Below are 8,427 nucleotides of genomic sequence, written 5' to 3' on the forward strand. Positions count from 1 at the left end.
GCCGGGCTGGGGGTGGGTAGGGGTGAGTGGGGGTTGATGTGCGGTGGTGGCTGGACCCAGAAATACTCCTGCAATTAGAATTAATTTAAGCAGTTTAAGTAAACAACTGGCTTTGTGTAGGGATGACAAGCTGGAATGTGAAACACACTATTAGTAACAGCTCAGGTAACACCTCTAAGGAGAAAAATATCTTGACATTCCACTTCTTCAGAGATCAAGCTTATTTGTCACTGCAGCAGCCCAACGACAATGCACTCTGAGGGGAATGCAGGTTGGAGCAAAACAGGTACCATTCTGAGCTTCCAACATAGTAGCCTTGGTAAATCAGGAACAGCCTCTTGGGCCCATCGTCCTCCTCAGGAAGTCCAGTTAAGTTTTGGGGTGTCTCTCCTGGTTTTCAGATCTCCCAGTTATGGGGTGATGACCCCAAATTTTATTTGGCAGGGTATTAACAGTTAAAAGACACAGGAGGATCCTAGTTGAAAGTTACTGGGATTTGCTCAGTTGAAAGCCACTCACTGCCACTTCCCTGGTGGTCCAGTGATAGAGAACCCACCTGCCAACGCATGGGACACAGGTTTGATCCCTGGTCTGGGAGGATACCACGTGCCTTGGAGCAACTAAGCCCGAGCAACACAAGTACCGAGCCTGTGCTCTAAAGCTTGTGCTCTGCAACAAGAATAGCTACAGCAGTGAGAAGCCAGCATAGCAATTAGAGTAGTTCCTGCTTGCTGCGCCCAGAGAAAGCCCACGTGCGGCAAAAAAGGCTCAGCACAGCCAAACAAAAAAAGACATTGAGTGATCTGGACTGACCAAAAAAGGAGACTCAGAATGCCAGTCTCCAACCAACCAGCCACGTTTATGTATTTTATGTACAGAATGTATAGCCCCTGCTCGCCACAAGGAGACAAAAGCCAGGAGCACAGTGAAGACCCAGAACAGCCAAAAATAAATTTTAAAGTTATTAAACGAGAGAAAAAATTTCCTGTAATGAGAATTGCATTCTTCTTTATAGAAACTGTTTGTGTTCCATGCTTATGATGACATAGCTTCAAATAATTTTGAGAAAAACTTCTTTACATAATAATATATAATACATAAGTGACTACTTCCTCAATGTAAGGGAATGTCAACAATTACTAGATGATCATTTGACAGTAATCAGGCAGTTTTAATTTTTCTTCTCTCTCTTTGCTTTGCTGTTTCCAAAAGCTCTGTCAGATATGGACAACAAAGCAGACTACAAAACATCTTGAGAAGACATTCCAATTTATTTTCACCAAAATTATCACCAACTTTGCACTATTTATAAATATTTCTGTGTGTATTAACTGCCTGAATTCAAGTCCGTAAGGAACTTTCTTCATGTTTATAGGGCAGCTACTATGTTCCCTGTCATTGTCTTCTGTGCATTTTCACACTGCAAAAGTGTCAAAATAACCCACCGACTTATGTATTTGTTAGTGTAAGGCAGAGAAGGAATGTTAATTAAACTTTAAATCTCGGTCACAGCATGTGGACAGAGAAAATAATGCTAAGGAAAAACTTGAAAAAACAAAAGAAATAGGGTAGCATGATTTGAGAGAATCGCATTGAAACATATATATTCAGTTCAGTTCAGTTCAGTTCAGTTCAGTTCGGTCGCTCAGTCGTGTCCACCTTCTTGCGACCCCATAAATCGCAGCACGCCAGGCCTACCATATCAAATAGACAGCCACTGGGAGTTTGATATATGACTGGGCATCCAGAGCCACTGCTCAGTGACAACTTGGAGGGATAGGGTGGGGAAGGAGGGAGGGGACACATGAATGCCTATGGGCGATTCATGTTGAGGAATGGCAAAAACCATCACAGTATTTAAAAAAAAAACTCAAGAAAAAGGAAATTCTATTAGAGCTGACAATGAACTATGGAGCATATTTATTAATTCTATAATGTTAAATCAACATTTTAATATGCTTTTGAAAACTAGACTTCTATTTAGTATTTATTAATATCAAATATTTCTAAACATTACTGTTCATTAGGCTAGTGTAAAAATGTCTTAGGCAATAGATAGTAAATAGTAATTTTGCTGTTTAATAAAACAGATAAATAGTAATGTACTACCATCTTCAACAACCAGATAGAATGGAACATATCTGTATAGCAGGAAAAGGAATATAACAAATTCATAGCATAAGTAAACATTCAGTGTTTTGTTAAACAGTCTCACTGTGGTTTCTCCAATGTTTGACTACTGATACCTCTAGACTTTAAAACCAACCACTTCCTATGCTACCTATCTGGGCAGGCTGAGAAAGTCCCATCAGATTGGAAGTCTATAGTGCTCCTACTAGAAAGCTGCATCAGTTAACATTCTTATAACATATCATCTGTCCCAGTATCCAAATCAAACTTTGGGTTTGGTTCATTCTTGTGCTTTCAGTGACTTCAAAGTAACAAGAACAAAAAGTTGGGATTGAATCTATGAAATTTCTAGTTTATCAAACAGACAAAAAAAATGCCACCATGTAGTGTGCATTCTCAATGATTTCTGGACTTCCGTGGTGACTCAGGGATAAGGAATCCGCCTGCCAATGCAGGAGACGAGGGGTCAATGCCTGGTCCAGGAAATTCCCACATGCTGTGGAGCCACTAAGCCCCTGAGCCACAACTGTTCAGCCAATAATAAATAAATAATCAAAAACAAATTGCTTACGAATTCTCCAAGGTCAAAAAGAGATACCACTTTTAACCTTAGTTCCTGAAGTTTATTTCCTAATAGTTTACATGTTTATTTTTCTATTTTCACTTCATGTAAACCAGGTGCATCAGATCAGTGCAGTTCAGTCGCTCAGTGGTGTCCAACTCTGTGCGATCCCATGAATCGCAGCATGCCAAGCTGCCATGTCCATCACCAACTCCCGGAGTTCACTCAGACTCATGTCCATCCAGTCAACGCTGCCATCCAGCCATCTCATCCTCTGTTGTCCCCTTCTCCTCCTGCCCCCAATCCCTGACAGCATCAGAGTCTTTTCCAATGAGTCAACTCTTCACATGAGGTGGCCAAAATACTGGAGTTTCAGCTTTAGCATCATTCCTTCCAAAGAAATCCCAGGGCTGATCTCCTTCAGAATGGACTGGTTGGATCTCCCTGCAGTCCAAGGGACTCTCAAGAGTCTTCTCCAACACCACAGTTCAAAAGCATCAATTCCTCGGCACTCAGCTTTCTGCACAGTCCAACTCTCACATCCATGCATAACCACAGGAAAAACCATAGCGTTGACTAGACGGACCTTTGTTAGCAAAGTAATGTCTATCTAGGTTGGTCAAACTTTTCTTCCAAGCAGTAAGCGTCTTTTAATTTCATGGCTGCAGTCACCATCTGCACTGATTTTGGAGCCAAAAAATAAAGTCTGACACTGTTTCCACATCTATTTCCCATGAAGTGATGGGATCAGATACCATGATTTCGTTTTCTGATGCTGAGTTTCAAGCCAACGTTTTCACTATCCTCTTTCACCTTTATCAAGAGACTTTTTAGTTCCTCTTCACTTTCTGCCATAAGGGTGGTCTCATCTGCATATCTGAGGTTATTGGTATTTCTCCCGGCAATCTTGATTCCAGCTTATGCTTCTTCTAGCCCAGCATTTCTTATGATGTACTCTGAATATGTCGAATAAGCAGGGTGACAAGATACAGCCATGATGTACTCCTTTTCCTATTCGGAAACAGTCTGTGGTTCTATGTCCAGTTGTAACTGTTGCTTCCTGACTTGCATACAAATTTCTCAAGAGGCAGGTTTGGTGGTGTGGTATTTCCATCCCTTTCAGAATTTTCCACAGTTTATTGTGATCCACACAGTCAAAGGCTTTGGCATAGTCAATAAAGCAGAAATAGATGTTTTTCTGGAACTCTCTTGGTTTTCCCATGACCCAGCGGATGTTCCAATTGGTGTCTGGTCCCTCTGCCTTTTCTAAAACCAGCTTGAACATCTGGAAGTTCACAGTTCACGTATTGCTGAAGCCTGGCTTGGAGAATTTTGAGCATTACTTTACTAGCATGTGATATGAGTGCAGTTGTGCGGTAGGAATGTAGCATGAGTTACAATGTAATCACAAATTAAGTACAGTAAATCTGGGTGGGGGAAACTAAAAACCGCTGACCTAATGCTTTTGTCAAAGTATAAAACAGAACTTGAAGCTTGAAATGAACATGTAGCCTCATAATATGATTCAGGGACTACATCATCGTCTGCCGGTGTGAGAAGACTGAGAGTGAAGTCGCTCAGTCGTGTCCGACTCTGCGACCCCAAGGGCCGTAGCCTACAAGGCTCCTCTGTCCATGAAATTTTCCAGGCAAGAGTACTGGAGTGGGTTACCATCTCCTTGTCCAGGGGATCTTCCCGACCCAGGGATCAAACCCAGGTCTCCCGCACTAAGGCAGACGCTTTACCGTCTGAGCCACTATGAGTCAGATTTATCTCCTAAAATGAACAGTCCCTTTAGTCAATTTATTACCCTGGTCATATAAATCAGAAAAGGTCAGTAATACACCTCCCTAACACTCGAGAAAGAATTCCAGCTCCACCACCAGTTGCAAAGATGAAATTCTAAGCTAGTTTCTGAACAAGTGTTTTGGTATATTTAAGAAATTCTAAGTGCCATGTCTCAACTATAATGACTTTCCCCCTATAAATTACTATATATTTCGTGCACGATATATGTTACCTCAGGATTTTACACTGAAAGGAAATTAGACCACGGGCCTCCCAAGGAACAACTGAATTTACTTGGGGAGGAAAGGCTGGGGGATTAGGAAGGTCCTAAGTGACCCAAGACTACAGATATGGAGTAGAGGGGACGCTACACGTGGAGCTTAACAGCTTAAAAAGCAAAAAACAGTACCTCACTATTCCCGGGGCAACCGCACCTACCAACACTCGGCTTCAGGAATTGCTCTAAACTCACTTTCTTCGAGTACAGACACCAGCGACTCCCGAGCCGAAGTTTCCAGCAGAAAGGGACAATGAGGGGCGGAGCCTAGGACACCTGCCTGCCTCTGGACTTATGAGGGGCGGGGCCGGGCGAGCCCGGCTGAGCGAACACCTACCTGCTTGTTCCTCCGTTTGGTTCCAGAGGTATCTTGTCCGGGTGAAGTAGTACTTGAGGATCTCTCACGTCTTGTGTTGCACCACTGATTGCTCATTAGTTTAAATAACTGCAACACTTTTAGTAAAACCTTAAAATTCTGTGGGATAATCACAATAGAAGGAAGGGTTTTGGCATAACGTTTGGAGTCCTGCAGGTCCAACAGAGGTTGACATGGTTGGATGGCATCACTGACTCGATGCACATGAGTTTGGGTGAACTCCAGGAGTTGGTGATGGACAGGGAGGCCTGGGGTGCTGCGATTCATCGGGTTGCAAGGAGGCGGACACGACTGAGCGACAGAACTAACTGAACTGACAAGACAGAATATGAAACACACAACTCTTAAAAAGGGCTACTTCATACTAACATTCCAAGGAGAAAAATGTCTTGACATTCCACTTCTTCAAGGATCAAACTTATTAGTCACTGCAGTGACCCAGCCAAAGTGCACCCTGAGGGAATGCAGGATTGAGAAAAGCAGGCACCATACTGTGCTTTGGACATTCTGGCCTTGGTATTTCAGAACCGGTCTTTTGGATACATCCACCTCTTCAGCAAGTCTAGAGAAGTTTGGGGGAGTCTCTCCTGGTTTCAGATCTCCCAGTTATTGACTGATGATCCCAATTTTGTTTCGCAGTGTATTAACACACATCAGTTCAGTTCAGTTCAGTCGCTCAGTGGTGTCCGACATTTTGCGACCCCATGAGTTGCAGCACGCCAGACTCCCTGTTCATCACCATCTCCTGGAGTTCACTCAGACTCACGTCTGAGTCCGTGATGCCACGGAGCCATCTCATCCTGGGTCGTCCCCTTCTCCTCATGCCCCCAGTCCCTCCGAGCATCAGAGTCTTTTCCAGTGAGTCAACTCTTCGCATGAGGTGGCCAAAGTACTGGAGTTTCAGCTTTAGCATCATTCCTTCCAAACAAATCCCAGGGTTGATCTCCTTCAGAATGGACTGGTTAGATCTCCTTGCAGTCCAAGGGACTCTCAAGAGTCTTCTCCAACACCACAGTTCAAAAGCATCAATTCTTCGGTGCTCAGCCTTCTTCACAGTCCAACTCTCACATCCATACATGACCACAGGAAAAAACATAGCCTTGACTAGACGGACCTTAGTCGGCAAAGTAACGTCTCTGCTTTTGAATATGCTATCTAGGTTGGTCATAACTTTTCTTCCAAGGAGTAAGCGTCTTTTAATTTCATGGCTGCAGTCACCATATTGCAGTGATTTTGGAGCCCAGAAAAATAAATTCTGACACCGTTTCCACTGTTTCCCCAGCTATTTCCCATGAAGTGATGGGACCGGATGCCATGATCTTCGTTTTCTGAATGATGAGCGTTAGGCCAACTTTTTCGCTCTCCTTTCACTTTCATCAACAAGCTTTTTAGCTCCTCTTCACTTTCTGCCCTAAGAGTGGTGTCAACTGCATATCTGAGGTTATTGATATTTCTCCCGGCAATCTTGATTCCACTTTGTGTTTCTTCCAGTCCAGCGTTTCTCATGATGTATTCTGCATAGAAGTTAAATAGGCAGGGTGACAATATACAGCCTTGACGTACTCCTTTTCCTATTTGGAACCAGTCTGTTGTTCTATGTTCAGTTCTAACTGTTGCTTCCTGACCTGCATACAGATTTCTCAAGAGGCAGGTCAGGTGGTCTGGTATTCCCATCTCTTTCAGAATTTTCCACACTTTATTGTGATCCACACAGTCAAAGGCTTTGGCATAGTCAATAAAGCAGAAATAGATGTTTTTCTGGAACTGTCTTGCTTTTTTCATGATCCAGTGGATGTTGGCAATTTGATCTCTGGTTCCTCTGCCTTTTCTAAAACCAGCTTGAACATCAGGGAGTTCACAGTTCACGTATTGCTGAAGCCTGGTTTGGAAAATTTTGAGCATTACTTTGCTAGTGTGTGAGATGAGTTCAATTGTGTGGTAATTTGAGCATTCTTTGGCATTGCCTTTCTTAGGGATTGGAATGAAAACTGATCTTTTCCAGTCCTGTGGCCACTGCTGAGTTTTCCAAATTTGCTGGCATATTGAGTGCAGCACTTTCACAGCATCATCTTTCAGGATTTGAAACAGCTCAATTGGAATTCCATCACCTCCACTAGCTTTGTTTGTAGTGATGCTTTCTAAGGCCCACGTTACTTCACATTCCAAGATGTCTGGCTCTAGTTTAGTGATCACACCACGGTGATTATCTTGGTCTTGAGGATATTTTTTGTACAGTTCTTCCATGTATTCTTGCAGCCTCTTCTTAATATCTTCTGCTTCTGTTAGGTCCACACCATTTCTGTCCTTTATATAGTGCACAGTTAAAAGACAATGAGAACTTTCCTGGTGGTCCAGTGGTAAATAATCTACCTGCCAATGCATAGGACCTGGGTTTGATCCCTGGTCTGAGAGGATATCACATGCCTCAGAGCAACTAAGCCCATGCAACACAAGTACTGAGCCTGTGCTCTAAAGCCTGTGCTCTGCAACAGTAACTCCAGTAATAAGAAGCCTGTACACAAGTAACTAGAAACTCACTTCTGCTTGCTGCAACTAGAGAAATCCCACGTACAGTAAAAAAAAAAAAAAGAAAAAAAAAAAAAAGGCTCAGTACAGTCAAAAAAACAGAGACATTGAGTCCTCTGGACTGACCAAAAGAAGCCTCAAAATGCCAGTCTCCAACCATACCCCACCCAAGTTTATGTGGAGAATTCATAGCCTGATTGCTGTAAAAAGAGAAAGAAGCCAGCAAATGAAGACTTAGCATAGCCAAAAATGAATTTTAAAGATTATTAAAGAGAAAAAAAACTTTTACTGAGAAATACATACTTCCATATAAAACTCTGTGTTCCATGCTTAGGATGACAAAGCTTCAAATACCTCTATGAGAAAAACTTGTTTACATCAGAATATATAATACTTAAGCAAATACTTTAATGTAATGGAATGTCAAATTACTATATGATTACTTGACGGTAATTAGGCAATTTACTTCTTGTTGAAAAATTGTAATATATTTTCTATCATTTCTTTGTTGTCTGTCTGAAAGATCTGTCAGTTGTGGACAACAAAGCTCAGTGTAAAACAAAGTCTTAAGAAGAGACTAGAATTTTTTTCACCAAAATTATCAACTTGGCACTATTTGTAAATGTTTCTATGTGTATTATCTGACTGAACTCAAGTCCTAAAGGAAATGTCTTTCTTTACACTTACAGGGCCCCTACTATGTACCCTGTCATCATCTACGTGCATTGTAATGTTACAAAAGTCTCAAAACAACCCACTGACTTATGT

This window comes from Budorcas taxicolor, chromosome 18 (genome assembly GCF_023091745.1).
Source record: "Budorcas taxicolor isolate Tak-1 chromosome 18, Takin1.1, whole genome shotgun sequence".
Lineage (NCBI taxonomy): Eukaryota > Metazoa > Chordata > Mammalia > Artiodactyla > Bovidae > Budorcas > Budorcas taxicolor.